General features: G+C 42.1%; 1 protein-coding gene across 2 annotated transcripts in view; it reads right to left on the bottom strand.

The window, feature by feature from the left end:
• LOC146769587 (ATP-citrate synthase-like) overlaps window positions 1-20,509 on the bottom strand; it is a 229,210-nt gene that overhangs the window by 96,602 nt on the left and 112,099 nt on the right. The window lies entirely within an intron of this gene.

Genomic DNA, 20,509 nt, shown 5'->3' with positions numbered 1-20,509 from the left:
AGCACAGGCTTTGCCTGCGTGTCTAAAATCAGTTGCAGCAACGGCCTTAGCCATAAGACAAAGTGACTTGATAGTGCTGGGCCACCCTCTGACAGTACAAGTACCACGCGCAGTAGAGGTTCTCTTGAACCGGACACAAACACAACACCTGACTGTAGCTAGACTGACAGGCTATGAGCCAACGTTATTTCAACCACACATAGAGATCAGACGATGCAACATACTGAATCCTGCTACCCTTTTGCCCTCCAGTACAGAAAGCGTTTCACCACACGACTGTGTTGAAGTAATACATACCGTGACTAAACCAAGACAAGACTTGACAGACGTTGCACTCCCAGACCCCGACCTAACACTATAAGTTGACGGCTCATGCATGAGGACAGGGGCGGGAGAATTAGTGGCAGCATATGCAGTGACTACTGATACTGTAATAATAGAGACTAAAAGAATAGACATATTGTCAGCACAAGCAGCAGAGCTCATCGCCCTGACACAAGCGTGCATAAGAGCTAAGCACCTGAGAGTAAACATTTACACCGATTCTCTGGCGAGAAAGAGGTTTCTTGACCTCTCATGGGGCCAAGATACAGCATGGCCCCCATATTCAAGCCCTACTGGAAGCAATACATTTACCAACAGCCATAGCTATCCTAAAATGTAAAGCACATACTAGAGCCACAGATACCATTTCCCAAGGCAATGATCTGGCAGACCGAACAGCTAAACAGACAGCTCAGACCCCACTAGACATGACAAAGTTACAGGTTCAATAAGTGTCCAAAGCCATGACAGTTAGGGATCCTTCCAAGGATGTACAAGACATGCAGACACATGCTACTATGGACGAATTAAAGACATGGTCGGAACAAGGAGGGGTACTGACTGATCAGGGTTTCTTTCTGATTCAATGGTACAAATAATCATAAATACCGCACATAGTCCTGCACACTTCGGAGAGAAAGCAATGATAGATAGCTTACAGAATATATGGTTCAACAAGCACCTGCGTGCAGCAGCGAAACAAAAGGTCAGAACATGTATGATCTGTTGCCAATTCAATGCAGGTAAAGGCATTCCGATGGAACAAGGTGGATTCCATCCACCTGACCACCCTTTTGAAGTGCTCCAAATGGATTATATCCAAATGAACAGATGTAGAGGTTACAAATATGTCCTGGTACTAATGAAGCAGGTGTCCCTTCTGTTAGGGTATACCTGGAAATTCCATTGTGTGCGACATCCTGAAGCAGCAGGCCTTGTAGAAAGACATAATCAGATATTAAAATTTGCGCAGACAAAGGTGTAGATTGGATGGTAGCCCTGCCGGTTGCCCTCTTTTTCATGCGAATGGTAGCTCATTCTAGAACAGGCTTATCTCCCTATGAAGTGGTCTTTGGTAGACCACCAAATATGTGGGGCACTCCAATGCCTAAAAGATTACTGATGCTGACAGATTACCTGGCTTCCTTGATGTCTGCACTACTCTCTTGTTGTTCGCAGGTTGCTGCCGCCTTCCCTGACAACACCCAGGTCAAAGAATACTCCATCGCTCCTGGATGAAAGGCGCCAAAGTCAGTGCTCTGGACCACGGGGACGGCCGTTAAAGTCAAAGTGCACCTTCACCACTCTTTTACAAAGGAAAAAGACTTTGAACTTGGATTTTGGATTTTGAACACCATTTTCTAGAGGAGACTCCCCAGAAGTTTCCACAAAGCTAAACTTTGATCTAAGAAGTCAGAACCCGTTTGATCAATTAAGTCCACTAGGTGGTGAAGCGGTTGAACATGTATTCTGGCTTGCATAAGATCTTGGACAATAATATTGATAAGAAAAAGCAAGATGTGCATCACGATAATATGTATCAGCTTAATACTACATGCTATTTTTCCTCCTATTGCCTCACTCTTATACTCCTCCACTAATGATACCATAAAGCACACATTTAGTGATCTGCCATCCTATGAGCTATCATATCGACTTGCCTTACGCAACAATACCTTTATTCAGATGCTGCACCATTCACATCAGACTAGCAATGCTACAGACTGCTGGGTCTGTGGCCGACTCCCCCCCTATCAGAACTATAAGGGAGTTTTGCCCCTCTTTCTCTATCCGTCCACACACAATGGCTCCTGTGGAGCATGGTTTAGTTTGATTAATTCCCTAGATTCGAATTCCGCAGTTTATCAAGACAACTGGGTATGGGGAAACCTGAACTTAGTTTTGCTTAAAGTCTGCTACCCTAACAAGGAGGGACTTCCCAAAAGAACAGGAACTGATCTAAGAAATGAAGTATATGGATTAGGTAATTTTACACTTAACCTCATGATCCTGAACGTTGAATCTGAAGCTACACCAATCTTGCCCGCCATGTCCGTATTCCCAGTAAAAGGGGAATTATGTATAAGAAAGAATGGCTCCATACACATGGGCCATAGTAAATGCACCACTGTAATAAAATTCAGTGATCAAGGCAAGTCTACATTTAGAGCTTCTCGTCATTCCTACTTTATATGTGGCCAGACCGCATATATACGCCTACCTCTAGATTGGGATGGTACCTGTTACATAGCATTCCTCCTACCACCTGTTTTCCTAGCTCCTCCTGATTATCATAGAAATACTCATTTAGTACACAATAGACAGCAGAGAGATCTCCCAATTGTCGATTACACTAAAACAGCATGGGAAAAATACACAGATTTCAATAAAGGTTTCTTTCCCTATATAGGTACAGTTACCAATAGTAAGCTGATACGTAGATTAACCAGAACCCTTGAAGCAGTAGTGAACGAAACTATTTCCGCCTTAGGCAATTTAACAGAAGAGCAGTCTGCTATGCGGATTGTTGTGCTTCAAAATAGTCTTGTCCTTGACGTTATCCTGGCCGATAGGGGCGGAGCTTGTAGGGTCATCGGATCAAGCTATTGCATTTTTCATACCAGAAAATTCGCCATCTGTATATAAAGCCATAACTCGCCTTCATAAGATTGTAAGCCAGATACACCAGAATCCAGGCACCTGGAGTTGGTCCGGTTGGTTTTGGAGTGTATTATCTACCTTTGGATGGAGGGTCCTATCCTTCCTAGGTATTGGCCTTCTCATACTATTCAGTTGCTGCTTATGCCTGCAATGTGGACCAGCGATTTGTGGTCTGTGTGCCACATCGTGCATTCCACATCAAGATTTTCATTCAAGATCCCGGAAGAAGAAAGAAGAACAAATGATGCTATATGAACAGATCAATGGATTAATGAAGATTGATATCTCTTGACGGGCAAGTAGGGGACAAGGAGGGAATGTGGAAATATGGATTTTTCTGGTCAGTTATGTCCCCTATCTTGGACCCCAACGGTTCTATGTGCATGTTACAAGTACATGTATGTTCCCTCCAGTTCGTTATGAAGACGCAAATACATGTGCGTCCACCGTTAACATGTCTTCTGTTGATCCGCCATGAATGGGCCGGATATTCCATTCCTAAGTACGAAAGGCCACCGCCTTTATATGGTTCACTTATGCCATTTTACAGTCCAGGCGAGTAGGCCCTGATTCTGTCATCAAGCCTTTTCCTGCCTTCTGCCTCTGAGAGCTCCAGTCTGAGCCTGCATCTGTATCCATGAACTTTGTCCTCATTCTCTGCGCAGCTAACAGTGCCTGATCCAGCCCGTCGCCTGCCAAGAACTGTATTTCACCTTCAAGATTATCTCCTCCGTCCCTGCCCAATGCATTCCTGTCTAGTAGTTTAAGTAAACATTCTTCCAGCTACCGAGCAAAAGGCCCGGCTTCTCTGTCTTTATGCAAGTAATTCATAGCCCTGTAACCATGGAATATTCCTACCCCCTCGCATTTAGTGTAGACACTTAGACGCTTGTACACGCACTCACAGTCAGTATAGAATAGATTTTGTTCGAGAGACCTTTCTTTTTGGATAACACAGTTCTTTAAACATAGGATATTAGATATGATTTGGGATTAGGTTGACATAACCCCAGACTTTTGTCTCCACATGTAGAGCTAAATGTCAAATCCCTTTCTCCCTCTAGTTGCACGTCTATCACACGTCATACGACTGCGCACGCATCTCTGCCAAATATTTCTGCTGACATTGCAGGATTCTCCAGGTATCCACCCACACATGACAAATTACCCATTATCATCAAGTGGACGCCCACATGGACGCCCACCTTCACGCCTACTTACACGCCCACATGCTCTTATCTCATTCTCTCTTGCTCTTTTGCTTACGTACAATTGAGAAATGTATATATACTGTACTCTGTGAATAATGTTTTGAGAATATTGAGAATACTTTTGAGCCCCTTTCCAGATCCAATTTTGGTGATGGAAATATTCTCCCTTTGACTCGAGTTAATGGAATAAATCCCTTTATGAACCTGATACCACAGACTCAGCCTCTTGCTTTATGCATGATCTTATTGATATTATGAAATTATGAGAGCGTGATATTTTATTTACCACAGCAGGGCAGTGAATACTTTCGGTACTTGCAGGTCCGTCATGCGCTGGGCTCCGTCTTTTCGGACGTTGCCTCCATCCCGGAATATTCCCCCCTGGAGGACAGAATGCTGGATGGGCACGTCCCGGACAGCACGATCTCCTTGATATACAAAAAGCTGATTAACGACCGCTCGGGCCTGTTAACCACCCTTCGTGCGGCCTGGGTTGCCGACGGGCTGGAGTTGGACGACGAGGATTGGACCTCAGCGGTGGCCTCCCCGAAGGAGGTGGCCATACCGGCTCGCCTTCGCTTCGTCCAGCTCAAGATACTCCACCGGGTCTACATGACGGGGCCGAAGCTTCTGCGTATGGGCTATGCTGAAGATGGGCTGTGTAAGCGTGGGTGTGGTGCTTTGGGAACCTTTCTGCATATCTTGTGGGAATGCCCGGAGGTGGAGCGATTCTGGCGTGGTGTGCATGAGGTCTTGCGAGTGGTTACGCATGTGGCGCTGCTGCCTGAAGCGAGGAGATGCCTGTTGAATGTGTGGGAACCAACTGATTACTCGGTGCCACAGACGTGGTGGGTGACTCTGGGATATATGATAGCCAAGCGTGACATTGCTCAGCTGTGGGGATCCCAGAGGCCCCCGACGGTGTCAGCCTGGAAAGAACACATGGACTGGTGCAGGTTTCGAGAAAAGGTGGTGTATGTGGCGAGGGGTAAGCCTGGGACATGGGTGAAAGTATGGGGCCCCTGGAACGCCTACCGCGGGGGTATCTGTGCACCACCGTTGCTGCCCGATACCTCTCCAGCCCTGTCCCCTTAGCCGACTCCTCTCTCCGGTACCAGGCATTGGGTTCCCCCAGTCCTCGCTCTGTTCTCTTCCCCCTTTTTAGATTCCTGTGGATAGTTGGGATCCCCCCTCTAGGGGAGCACGTGCTGCTATTTTCGATTGTGGGTTGCCTTGTGGGTGTGGTTTTTCTTGTTGTTCTTAATTTAAAATGAAACCGTATAGTGGGGTCCGGCTATTGTGGCTTTTGACATTGTTACCTCCTGAGTATGCTCCTCTGCAACGCCACGGGTTTCATAAATGTATGTCTTATGCTCCTATCATTGCTAGCGGCCGGCCGGAAGGTTGTAGGCCCATACTTGTATATTCTTGAGACTTGTAATAAACGGTTTAAAAAAAAAAAAAAAAAAAAAAAAAAAAAAAACTCACTTATGGAGTCAGTTACGCACCTAGAAAATCACCCATTCACACACTTATACACCCACTCATTCTTCCATAGACCTTTTCACTATAAATATATAAAACATATTTAAACTTTTAAGAAAAACACACATTCACTGGATGATGTCATCAGTGATGTCATCAGTGATGTCATTTGAGATGTCATCAGCGATGTCACTGACCAGGTCATGAGTGATGTAATATGTGACGTCATCAGCAGTGCATTGCGGGGGCGCGAGTTATAGTTAGCTGAACTAACTAACAGGGGAATTTCTAGGGTTTTGTACGAGGGAAATGTCCAGCTAACTAGAATGCCCCTGAAACCTATGGTTTTTTCAGTGAATTTCTAAGGTTTTTTTTAAATGCCAATTCCTAACTATAACGCCTCTGAAACCTATGTTTTTTTTCAGTGAAAAAAAAATAAAATATATATATATATATATATATATATATATATATATATATATATATATATATATAAATAATCTATTTGGAATAACTTTGGCGCAGATTGACGAATCCTCGCGAAATTTTCAAAATAGGTGGGGCGCTCCGCTCCGCTCCTTCCCTGAGAGTCACGAGGGATTCGTCAAGCGGGGGCTGAGAAAAAAGGGGGGTCCCAAAATGCATTTTCCCCATGCATTTTGCCATAGGACCTATAGTCCAAGCTACAGCCCGAACGGCTGAACAGAATTACTTGAAATTTGGCAGAGAGGTAGTCCTCAGGTCAGGGATGTGCCTTTTGCAGGTCTGGTGTAAATCTGTTAAGTATTTCCTGAGAAAATAGCATCTAAAAGTATATATATATATATATATATATATATATATATATATTCACTGAAAAAACCATAGGTTTCACACATGTTATAGTTAGCTGGACATTTTACTCGTAAAAAACCAATGAAATTGCCCCGTTATAGTTAGTTCAGCTAACTATAACTCGCGCGCCCGCAATGCACTGCTGATGACGTCACATATTACATCACTCATGACATGGTCAGTGACATCACTCATGACATCACTGATGACATCTCAAATGACATCATGATGACATCACTGATGACATCATCCAGTGAATGTGTGTTTTTCTGAAAATTAAATATGTTTTATATATGTATATCTCAAGGTTGATAGAAGAATAAATGGGTATATTACTGTCTAAATGGATGATTTCTTTTTGAAAAATTGATTGTGTAACTGACTGATTAAGTGTATCATGGTGAATACATGGCTTAGTGAGTAATATTTAAATATGTAAATATCTGTATCATTTTTTCACTTTGTGTATAAGTGGCTGCATGGGTTGGTGAGTAGCTACATGGGTGGCTATATAGGTTATTAGTTGGTTTTTTTGAGTATTAGTCTGAGTGTCTGCATGGTTCGGTGGGGGGTATGACGTAGTGCATAGGTGCATGAATGAGTGACTCACTGTTTGTATGTGTTGAACAGAGCATGTGTGCAGGACTGCATGGGTGGATGCGTGTGTGTATTGGTGTGTTAGTGAGTGAATGACTGTCTGAATAGTGTCTTTATGAGTAACTACATATGTTTTAAACTAGTATATGTGACTATTGGTGTATATATGTGAGTATATGTGAGAGGGAGAGATTGAAAGAGTTCCTGTATGAATAAGTATGTGTTTCTATAAGTGATTGTTTAAAAGACTAAGTATGTGTAAGTTTCCGTAGAAGTAAGTGTGGTGGTGTGTGTATAACTGTATATACAGGTGAATGTATGTTTGATTCTTTATTAGCATGAGTGACTATGTGTGTGAGTAACTCTATGGATGAGTGGCATTATGTAACAGGATGTATAGGTGTATGAGTACATATGATGAGTGAGTACATGTATGAGTGACTGTATAGGACTGTTGGTGAATGAGTGGATGTGTATGTTGATCTTAGAATTACTGAAGAGGTTGTTGTAACTGGTATTGGTATGTCCATTGTTTTGAAAATTTTAGTCTCTATTTTTGAATGTGTGTATCAAAGCTTATATTAAGGTGAGAGGAGGTCTGCCACTCTATCACAAGGATGATGTCATCAGTGATGTCATCAGTGATGTCATTTGAGATGTCATCAGTGATGTCATGAGTGATGTCATGAGTGATGTCACTGACCATGTCATGAGTGATGTAATATGTGACGTCATCAGCAGTGCATTGCGGGCGCGCGAGTTATAGTTAGCTGAACTAACTATAACGGGGCAATTTCATTGGTTTTTTACGAGTAAAATGTCCAGCTAACTATAACATGTGTGAAACCTATGGTTTTTTCACTGAATTTCTAAGGTTTTTTAAATGCTAATTCCTAACTATAACGTGTGTGAAACCTATGGTTTTTTCAGTGTATTTCTAAGGTTTTTTAAATGCTAATTCCTAACTATAACGTGTGTGAAACCCATGGTTTTTTCAGTGAATTTGCAAGGTTTTTTAAATGCTAATTCCTTACTATAACGTGTGTGTAACCCATGGTTTTTTCATTGAATTTGCAAGGTTTTTTAAATGCTAATTTTTTTTTTTATTCTTCATTTTTTTCAAACATATTTTTAATTTTCTTTCATTTTATAAAGACTATGCTTAAATTTTTAAAATCCTTAAATATATTTTTTTAATATATTTTTTAAAATAAACATGTAAAATTTATTACCAGATTTTTTTTTTTATTTTTTTTTTTTTTTAGTACGCGTACCGTAAGCTCACGGTAAGCGTACGGTTTACGCAACGTCCGTAATCTATCTACGCTGCTTGCGTATAGTTACGCAATTTGCGTAGCCGCGCGTACTGCGCGTGGGACGCGTGCGCGCTTACGCCACACGCGCACGTTACGCGGAAGTGCCGGGGAGTGACTGTTATGCGCATGCGCGGAAGCGCGTGTCTTTTTTACGCGCACGCGTACTTTTTGCCGTAAGCGTACCGTAAGCGCACCGTAAGCGCACCGTAAGCGTACGGTAGGTCATGTGATCATGAAACACAACTTTTGATTGGTTGAAAGTACTTTCAGTTCTAGAACTCTCCTACACCACACCCATTCCCCTCATTTCTGCTTGTGATCCCTTGGGAGAAGGAGCTGGTTTGTCTTTGGGATACGATGGCAGAACAGCAGAGCTCTTCTGAGAGTGAGGCTAGCACCAGCAGCACTGTCTTGAGGCAGAGAGCGAGGAAAGTAAAGCCTTCTTATGTTTGGGATTATTTTACTTTTCCAGAAGGCCAGCAAAAGGTGAATGCACCCTTAGTTACTTGCAAGCTGTGTAAGCGTGTACTTTCTAGAGGTAATCCTAACAGGAAGTATTCCTTTGGGAATCACACCATGAAGAGACACTTCCAGGATGTACACAGAAGGACACATGGTCATCTTTTTGGAGGTAACTCTTCAGAAAGACGAGCCAGTACATCCACAGCAGCTCAGCCTGGACCATCACCTGCAGGGCTTACTCCTTCTTCTGCAGGTCAGGTGAGCCCTTCTTCTGTGGGGGGAGAATCTCCTTTTGCTGGCCCTCTGGAAATGAACCTTCGATTTCGGAAGGTTGATATTCATTGCACATTTTGTAAAGGTCTAATTTGTCATAGGGAGACCAGTGTTTCCCTAGTGAACAACAAAATAGATCAGCACATTTGTAGCTTTGAATGATTTTCCCATGCTTCCTTTCCTCTGTCCCTGCATGAACACAACGGTTCTTTTAAGAGCCAACCTTATCTTCCATCTTTTTTTTACTTGTTTTTAAAAACTTTTTTTTTTTTTTTTTTTACCGTACGCGTACGGTAAGCGTACCTTTTTTTTATTTTTTAAAAAAAAACACTAAAAATCATTTATCACATTATAAAGTCCTTGAGAGACTACAATTGTTATTATTGACTTACCATACTCACTCAAAAAAATATTTATTCATTTGTTTTTTTAAAAAAATAGTTTTTAAAATGGTTGTAGTTTCCGAAAATTTTCTATATCGATCTGAAAATAAAGAAAAAAGTATTAATATTTTTAAACCATTTAATAATACAGTACACATATTTACATTTTTTACCAAAAAATATTTTTGCCTTATTTTTGCTGTTTTCAGAATAAATTGCATTTCACTATTAATTGTGAAAGCAATTGCATTCAGCCTTAGTGATGCTGAATGTATTTGCATTACAGACTTAAACCTGAAAACCCCACTGGCTTGTAAATACTGTGCATGACTATACACGGCAAGGACATGGGTGTGTGCTAAGCCTCTGCTTCTTCCCCCAAAAATTCGCTCCCCCTTTCCATCTAATGCAACTGTGAAATCACCAGAGCAAGACGCAATAAATCTCTGCCTATAATTCTTCTATGCACACAGAGTCATGTTTTCACATTAGTGCCAAAATGAAATTTCTTTGCCAATTTCAAAGCACACTTACTGCTCTTTTTTTTTTCGGGCCAAGTGAAAATCTCTTTTTACAATTTGAAATCACTTTTACAGACTGACACATTATGAAACCACTATTTTTGATTTATTTAATTGCACGTGTCCAAGCTGTTTTTTTTTCAGACCACCACCATGTGCATTCTCTGTGACTGCCTACACTCCACCAAGGGCAACCAGCCTTAGTGATGCTGAATGTATTTGCATTACAGACTTAAACCTGAAAACCCCACTGGCTTGTAAATACTGTGCATGACTATACACGGCAAGGACATGGGTGTGTGCTAAGCCTCTGCTTCTTCCCCCAAAAATTTGCTCCCCCTTTCCATCTAATGCAACTGTGAAATCACCAGAGCAAGACGCAATAAATCTCTGCCTATAATTCTTCTATGCACACAGAGTCATGTTTTCACATTAGTGCCAAAACGAAATTTCTTTGCCAATTTCAAAGCACACTTACTGCTCTTTTTTTTTTTCGGGGCAAGTGTAAATCACTTTTACACACTGACACATTATGAAACCACCATGTGTAACTACAACAAAAACAATTCCCATTTCTATTATTCATTTCTTAAGTTACCACATACATCCCCTCTCAAACTGTAAACTCACCTTTAAAATTAGTTAGTTGTGAAAGAAATGTGACACTCAAACAGCAGATTATCAGAGCCAGGATCTCTGTTCTGTTCACCTCTCTCCTCTCAGCAGAACCAGATAATGGCAAACTTTCCCTCTATTTTTCCACACATATACATGTAAGTTTCAAATCTCAGTGCTTCCCCCTTTTTTTCACATGTATTCACACATTTCTATTGGTTGAAAACCAACCCTTTTCCAAAAGTACCCTGCCCCCAACTTGACTTCTGCCTAGTACCCTTCCCCCAACTTGACTTCTGCCTGCTACCATAGCAACAGCTCATGGAACACTGCTGTGTGCAGTTAGGTCAGAAGTTCGACACACAAGGTTTCAATTCCACAGAGCAAGAGTGCTTGACTTTTCAAACCTTACAGCAAATCCATAGTACTGTTCTTTGGTTACACATTTTTTTGTACCAATACAAAACATGCTTCTATTAATTTTCACATACAGCCTAGTTTTTATTCTAGAATGGTATGAAACAGCCAATCAGTTCTTTTTGTTTTAAAAAAATATGTATGCCTCCATTTCAAAACTGTCTTTCTTTTCTTATTGCCATTCTACTGAAAGACACCTCCTGAGTGCATCCAGTTCTCCTTTGAAGATGTTCACAGTGTGGATTGTAGGGCACAGCTATGTCTTCTGGAGTGAAAAGTTTGCAGAGAAAACAGATATGGTGAGAGACCTTGCTTTGCCAAATGTAGACATTAAATGGATTGGTCAGAGAGGGTTAAAGTGGCACCAATTGATGCCATTGGTGAAATCCTTCATTCAAATCCAACACCCTGACCTCATAATAGTGCACTGTGGTGGCAATGACCTAGGCACTTTGACTGGGGTAGGTCTGGAAATGCTTATGAAGGACACCTTTGCACAACTGTTTACACTTTTCCCTAAAACTGCCTTTGTGTTTTCCAACATATGCCAAAGGCAAAAATGGAACTGGTCCAATCATTTCTGTCCACAGATTGACAAAGCAAGAAAGCACGTCAACAAATCTGTTTCTGCTTTCCTCCGTGACTATGGGATGGGTGCCATTTACCACAACAACTTGCGTTATGACATGCAAGACATTTATAGAGGAGATGGTGTGCACTTCAATGATGAAGGGAACAGAGTCTTCCTCTTGAACCTTAGACTCTGCATCGGTACTTACTTGTAGGTACCACTAAAAAAATGACTTCATAAACACAACAGCTCTTTTTAGAGCTCCCTAATTTCTAAACTCTTAAATCTGCTTTTCATTTATCTATTTTTTTTTTTTTACCGTACGCTTACCGTAAGCTTACCGTACGCGTACCCCGTGATTTTTTTTTAAATCAATAAATGTTTTTTTTGTACTTTTCTGTCCTTCTTTGACCCCCTTACAAATGTTAGGGGGTCTGTAACTCTCCTCATTGCCCCCTTTCCTTGTTTTCACTCTTTTTTTTCAGAGTGAAATACACAAAATGGCGGCCGCCGCTTCCTGGTTTCGACCGATTCGAATGTTTACTAAGATCTAAGAGCCAATCAGAATCGCGCTCGCGCACGCCGCCGTACGCTTACCGTAAGCGTACGGTAAGCGTACCGTAAGCGGGCTCAGATATATATATTGATTTAAAGGCTATTTTCTCAGAATCTACTGAACAGATTTACACCAAACCTACAAAAGGCACTTCCTTGACCTGAGGACTACCTCTCTGCCAAATTTCAAGTAATTCTGTTCAGCCGTTCGGGCTGTAGCTCGTTCTAAAGGTCCTATGGAAAAATGCATGGGAAAAACGCGTTTTGGGACCCCCCTTTTATCTCAGCCCCCGCTTGACGAATCCCCCCGAGACTTTCAGGGTAGGAGCGGAGCGTAGCGCCCCACCTATTTTGAGAAATTCGCGAGGATTCGTCGACCGGCGCCAAAGTTATTCAAAATAGAATGTTGAGGTTTTCCTATGGAAACGTGGTCCTAACTATAACTACCTACTGGCGACCGCCAGTAGGTAATATATATATATATATATATATATATATATATATATATATACTGAAAAAACCATAGGTTTCACACATGTTGTAGTTAGCTGGACATTTTACTGATAAAAAAACCAATGAAATTCCCCCGTTATAGTTAGTGCAGGCAACTATAACTCACGCGACCGCAATCCTCTGCTGATGCTAATACTGTATTTAGACACTTATTTGCCCATGTCTGCTTCCATTAAATTTTAGCTATACATATATTACAAATATTTTTTTTTCATAAAGACACATATGTCATCAGCAGAGGATTGCGGTCGCGTGAGTTATAGTTGCCTGCACTAACTATAACGGGGGAATTTCATTGGTTTTTTATCAGTAAAATGTCCAGCTAACTATAACATGTGTGAACCCTATGGTTTTTTAAGTGAATTTGCAAGGTTTTTTAAATGCTAATTCCTAACTATAACGTGTGTGAAACATATGGTTTTTTCAGTGAATTTGTACGGTTTTTTAAATGCTAAGTTACTTTACGCCATTCGTGGCGTGCGCGCCCACTTAACGCAGTTCGTTCCGTGCGCGCACGCGGTGCGCTTCGCGCTCCGCGCGCCCACTTTACGCAGTTAGTGCCGTGCACGCTCGGTGGGCACGCGGTGCGCTACGCGCACCGCGTGCCCACGTTACGCTGCATGGGCCATGTACGCACGATGCGCTTCGCGCACCGTGCGCACATGGAGGACATATTATGCGCTTCGTTGGAAAAGGGATGCTTTTATTTTTCACATTGAGAATATATGCCATGCACAAATGGTGACCTTCGGGCGCTATTTGCACACGGGGTGGGGAGAGTGTGGATAATTTTTTTTTTTTAAATAATTTTTACCGTACGCGTACGGTAAGCGTAATCGGCGCTTTTTCAAAAAAAAAAAAATTTGAATTTTTGGGCTTGGGAGATCTTTGGGGACACCTTCAAGGCTAGGTGGTTAGGAGCTGTCTAAACCGCCCCTTTACATGTTTTTTGCCTTTGTTTTTCCTCCCCCCCCCCTCAGAGTGCGAGAGAGAAAATGGCGGCCGCCGCTTCCTGGTTTCGACCGATTCGAATGTTTACTAAGATCTAACAGCCAATCAGAATCGCGCTCGCGCACGTCACCGTACGCGTACGGTAAGCTTACCGTAAGCGCACGGTAAGCGCACCGTAAGCTGCCACAGATATATATATTGATTTAAATGGAATTCTCAGGAACTACTGAACAGATTTACACCACACCTACAAAAGGCACTTCCTTGACCTGAGGACTACCTCTCTGCCAAATTTCAATTAACTCTGTTCAGCCTTGCGGGCTGTAGCTGTGTCTAAAGGTCCTATGGAAAAATGCATGGGAAAAACGCGTTTTGGGACCCCCCTTTTTTCTCAGCCCCCGCTTGACGAATCCCCCCCGAGACTTTCAGGGTAGGAGCGGAGCGTAGCGCCCCACCTATTTTGAAAATTTCGCGAGGATTCGTCGACCGGCACCAAAGTTATTCCAAATAGAATGTTGCGGATTTCCTATGGAAACAGGGTCCTAACTATAACTACCTACTGGCGACTGCCAGTAGGTTATTTATATATAATATATATATATATATATATATATATATATACACACACATATATATACACACATATATATACACACACATATATATATATACACACATATATATACACACATATATATACACACATATATATACACACATACATACACATACACATATATATATATATACATACACATATATATATATACATACACATATATATACGCGCACCGTGCGCGTACGGTAAAACTTACCGTACGAGCACGCTGCCATGCGCGAGCGCGATTCTGATTGGTTGTTAGATCTTAGTAAACATTCGAATCGGTCGAAACCAGGAAGGGCCAAAATTTCCTTTAATTTTTTTGCAAAAAATCGCGGAGTACGCGTAGCGTGCGTGTACGGTAGAAACGGAAAAATTCAGCGAACTGCGTAATGTGGGCGCGCGGTGCGCGAAGCGCACCGTGCCCGTACGGTACGCGCACGGTGAAAAACCAAAAAAAAAAAAAAAAAAAAACCATAACTTAGCGTTTAAAAAACTGTACAAATTCACTGAAAAAACCATAGGTTTCACACACGTTATAGTTAGCTGGACATATTTCACTCGTGAAAAACCATTGAAATTCCCCCGTTATAGTTAGTGCAGGCAACTATAACTCACGCGACCGCAATCCTCTGCGGATGACGTCAGATATTACATCACTGATGACGTGTCTTTCTGAAAAAAAAATATTTGTAATATATGTATAGCTAAAAATTAATGGAAGAAAACATGGGTAAATAAGTGTCTAAATACAGTGATGTAATATCCGACGTCATCAGCAGAGGATTGCGGTCGCGCGAGTTATAGTTGCCTGCACTAACTATAACGGGGGAATTTCAATGGTTTTTCACGAGGGAAATGTCCAGCTAACTATAACATGTGTGAAACCTATGGTTTTTTAAGTGAATTTGCAAGGTTTTTTAAATGCTAATTCCTAACTATAACGTGTGTGAAACCTATGGGTTTTTTCAGTGAATATATATATATATATATATATATATATATATATATATATATATACACACACACACACACACACACACACACACACACACACACATATATATATATTATCTACTGGCGGTCGCCAGTAGATAGTTATAGTTCGGACCGTGTTTCCATAGGAAATCTGAAAATTCTATTTTGAATAACTTTGGCGCCGGTTGACGGATCATCGCGAAATTTTCAAAACTAATGGGGCGCTCCGCTCAGCTCCTACCCTGAAAGTCTCGGGGTGATTCGTCAAGCGGGGGCTGAGAAAAAAGGGGGGTCCGAAAATGCATTTTCCCCATGCATTTTCCCATAGGACCTTTAGTCGAAGGTACAGCCCGAACGGCTGAACAGAATTACTTGAAATTTGGCAAAGAGGTAGTCCTCAGGTCTGGGATGTGCCTTTTGCATATATGGTGTCAATCTGTTCAGTAGTTCCTGAGAAAATTGCAGTTAAAAGTACATAAATATCTAGAAGCGCGCACCTTAACGTGCGCGAGCGTAATTGTTATTGGTGGTTACATGTCAGTCAACATTCGAATCGGTCGAAATCAGGAAGTGTTGTCCGGCATTTTGTGTGTGTGACAGTGAAAAAGAAAGGTGGAGAACGTGAAAAGGGGGCAGGGTACAGAGTTCCTGACCCCCTAGCTTTTGTCAGGGGGTCCCTGAAGGTTGAAAAAAACATTTTATTTTATTTTTAAAATCGCGAGGTGTGCGCACCGTGCGCGCACCTTCGCAAGGTGCGCGCACCGTGCGCGCACGGCGGAAAAAAAATTATAAAAAAAATAGAATTAAAATTCAAGTTTAAGTGTTTAGATGTTAGGTGGCTCTAAAAAGAGCCGTTGTGTTAATTGAGGAACAAAAAATGAAAAAAATTATGGGGTGCCGCATGTGTGCTGCTGTATCTTGCTCTCTATTAGGGGAATGCTGGTGTCACCATAAGAGAGAAGAGCATTGCACGCATTGCACCGTATATGCACCATCTTGAACAGAGGGTGTATATCCAGAGAAAAAGAAGCAGGTGAAGCTGCCGCCGCAGATTAAGTGCTCGGCTGAGCTGCCGATGTGCTCGGCTGAGCTGCTGGAGGGTTGTCTCTAGCAGCTCGAGCAAAAGCCACAGAATGTACTCTTTAACGTGCCTGATCATAGTGAAAATACTAAGAGTATTTCTTTTTAGGATCTCGTCTTGATAAGACAACACCACAAATAGTGCAGGTGACTTTTGGAGCATTCACCTTCTTCTGCCCCTCTGGAAATGTAAACAATTGCCATATAAAAGAGTCTTTGTTTCCTCTGTCACACAAGAGTCTCCTGCTCACTCCCAGAAGATGACTGCTGCTCTGCCATTCTCTAGTACTGGAGTACCGGAAAAGCTGCTCAGCTCCTTTTCCCAGGGAATCAGAAGAAATAATGAGGGGAGTGGATGTGGTGTTGTGTTGTGTTGGAAGTTTCTGGAACTGAAACTACTATAAACCAATGAAAAGTGTTTCTAAATCACATGACTTGCCGTGCGCGCACGGAGCACGCACGCATGCGCGTAACGAGCACGCACGACGTACACATGCGCACGTGGAGCACGTACGCATGCGCACACGGAGCACGTACGCATGCGTGCACCTTGCGCGCATGGTCAGAAACCCTTAAAAAAAAAAATGTGAAGTGTTTATACGTTTATAGAAGATATTAACTATGCTGTTCAACTTTATCCAAATTTAAAAAAAAAAAAAAAAAAGCCGAGGCATTCCATATTACAGGATAAAGTCAATCTATAACTATATACATAGGTAGCTTATTGTAAAATAAATATTTAAAAAATATAACACATTCATAAATTAGCATTTAAAAAACCTTGCAAATTCACTTAAAAAAACCATAGGTTTCACACACGTTATAGTTAGGAATTACCATTTAGGAAACCTTGCAAATTCACTGAAAAAAACATAGGTTTCACACATGTTATAGTTAGCTGGACATTTCACTCGTACAAAACCATTGAAATTCCCCTGTTATAGTTAGTTCAGATAACTATAACTCGCGCCCCCGCAATGCACTGCTGATGTCACATATTACATCACTCATGACATGGTCAGTGACATCACTGATGACATCACTGATGACATCTCAAATGACATCACTGATGATGGGGAGTTATACTCTTGCAGAGATATTTGCAGAATCACTGGAATGTATTTCACAAAATAAGTAATTTTGCAAACGTTGTCCACGTATCATTAAAAAAAAAAAAAAAACGGATACCTATTTCTAAACAAACGTGATAATCATTTATGTATTTTCATTGTGTCGCATTTTAAGCTTGGTGTGAGCATTGATGTGGCAGGAATGGGCCTTCATGCATCTATTTATACATAACTTTTGCTATTGTTCGATTTCAGTGTGACCAGAGTCCTTTCAGCTGCTCGGTGCCAAAGACAGGATGTAAATATTTGAGCAGATGACAAACAGCGGATGCATCTTTCCACAATGTGTACAATTTGTAGGAAAAGCAGTAGCTGCGAGCCTGGGCACTATACATAGCACCAGCAAACAAGACCTTTCACTTTCCACAATTAGCATTTGTTGATTTGGAAATTTAAAAAAAGAGATCTAGATCAGCTCCTTGTCATCAGAAGCATCCCACTCAAGTGCAGTTTTTGTTGGACAAACCAGTGTAATGTGGCACTTTCACTCAATGATGGTGAACAGGGACTACGACTTCCAGATAGGGAGTCTTTGCTCCTTGCCAATCCTTGTAAAACAAGCGCGGACTCTTTACAGGGCGGACAGAAGACGTGCACGCGGGGACTGGCTTTACTGGCAGCGGAAAAAAAAAAAAAGTCCCCAGAGTATCACGCCGCCAGTAAAGCATCCAATCCCCGCGTGCAAATCTTTTGTCTTGTTTGTCTCGCCGAGTGCACGCTGCAATCGTATACATTCCAAAAGGTCGAGACCTAAAAACAGTACGCTCGCCATCTCTCCCTACCTCTATTCCCTCCCCTCCGAGACATGACTAGGGCTCTTGCTCTCTTCGGGCGCAAGCGTATCCCTGAGACTCCATAATGAAATTGGCATTTAAATGGCAGCAGCCCAATAGGGTTCGCCCTCAAACTCATACACCAGTTGCCTGCATGGAGGGTGGCCAGCCACGTATTCCATCGGGCATTTCCCTAGCGGTCTAGAGCCATCAGAGGCCGGATTGTGAAGGCCTATAGCTGCTGCAAACACCTCTTCTTCTCCAGCCTCCCCCAGTTTAATTTCACAACGGGGGCTTCAGAAAACGAGTGAAAGAATTGTGCATTTTTTCCACACCAACATAGACATGTAAAGAAGTGAGCGAGGAAGACAACGAACAGCGGGAGAGGGAAAGGAGAGACAGAATGGGTGGGTGGATGGATAGATGGATGGATGGAAAGCGAGCCAGAGAGAGGGTAGGAAGGGAACGGAACTGGTTTGAACATTTTCACCAGGACGGTTTTTAGTTCCCATTTCAGCCCTGGAGGGAGGAGACACTTTGCTATCTTAAATACCATGGGGATCGGCTACTCTGGCCAACAAAACTGGACAGTGCATTTGCAAACAAACTTAAGACCGTTAACAAATAGCTCACAGCCTGTTATAAATCTTGAAATCCTCACAGACGTACACTGCATACGCCTTACAGTCGAGAGCAGGTACCCAAAATACTACACTTAGCAGGCAAAAAAAAAAAATACTCAATTACAGGGGTAGCGCTACTTTGCATACAGTCAGCGGAGGCGTTTAAGTAGAAAATCTCTTGCTTCAACTAACAGCTGCACCCGTTTACATTTTCTACAGCACAAAATAAATGTTACCCTGCTCCCATCTTCCTGCCAATGCACAGATAACCTTACGCCAACAAGCTTCTCTGTCCAGCTGCTCAAATGGCGCGATTCGCAAGGTCAACAGGTTTCTTACAAACTTAGAATTGTTGTAAGAAATCAGATGTTTGACCAACCCTTAACTGTATTTGCCGCTCTATTAATCAAAGGAACAACCTAGAAACCGGAGCTTCCTTTGACTTGTAGAGTGAAGGTTGCCAGAGGGTGGGACAGCAGTTTTGATCTCGCAGGAACCTCTATGCCATGAAAGCGAGGTTTTTATGCACCACTGTTAACAACTCGAAAGTGATGCTCTTTGATACTGCAAAATGGGAACCAGTCATGAAACAGCAGTCGTGTAAAAGCGTGCTTATATTTTCCAAGTCTTCCGAGCTCTGCCTGGAGCTGCAGGCTTATAAGATTAGCGACTGCTTAGTATACTAGACCAGTGACTGTCTCAACAGTCCACGACACACAGGAATGTTCCCAAAAACAGGGTCAAATCTGGGGGAAGATCGTGAGCTTTTTTGGCCTGGGCTAGATGACACTGGATATTAAAATTCAAACCTTTGTCGCCGATGTTACCCTAGATGGCTTTATTGTGAACCACTGTGTGCAGTGTTCAGATTTGATCTGTTACCAAAAAAACAAGAATATTTGATATTTTTATAAAAATATCAGCCCATGAAAATAAATGGGTTTTGAAAGCTTTTGATCCATTGCCACCTTTGCGCTCCTATCACATAACACGAAGTAGAGTGGTTTTAACCTATCGCTCACATTAGCTGCCAGATCCCGGTTTGTACTTCATCTGTGGACAAGTACATTAGGGCAGGCCCCTGTCTAGAGCCCAGCGGTGAGCGAGCGCATCAGTCATATCATAACTCAAGTCCAGGGACAGAATGTCCATGCTCTCCCCCACTATCTCCTCTCAAATTATGCCAAGGTCTACCACGTCACTTTGTTTCCAGGGTAACATCAAATCATCCGGGAACAAGTCGCAATGGCAGACACCATGCCAAGACGGTGCACATCTGAACTTCTACTCTATTCTGCGAGAAAAAAAAAGCAATGACACATCAGAATCATATCTCACAATAATATATAGTACTACTAGGACATTAGATTAGGCATATCAAAGTCTATTTCAGAAATTACCTAAATTTACCAAAAGTTTTTTTTTTTTTAAGTTTTTTTTTTTTTAAATCACCAGCGCCCTGGAACATTCTTGGTCACATCTGCCCTAGTCTACCCCACACCTCAGCTATACTGCATATCATCCCATGATATAAATCTCCCTCCAGAAACCCTGCCCAAGTCCCTTCCCTGGCCCGAATCTAGATAATTTCCTTACCCTGCTCTCAATCCTCTTCCCACAATCCCCTCCTGCCCT

The sequence above is a fragment of the Triturus cristatus genome, unplaced genomic scaffold, assembly GCF_964204655.1.
Source record: "Triturus cristatus unplaced genomic scaffold, aTriCri1.1 SCAFFOLD_166, whole genome shotgun sequence".
NCBI lineage: Eukaryota > Metazoa > Chordata > Amphibia > Caudata > Salamandridae > Triturus > Triturus cristatus.
The sequence above is the reverse complement of the archived record's forward strand: the minus strand, read 5'-3'. Positions and strand labels throughout refer to the sequence as shown.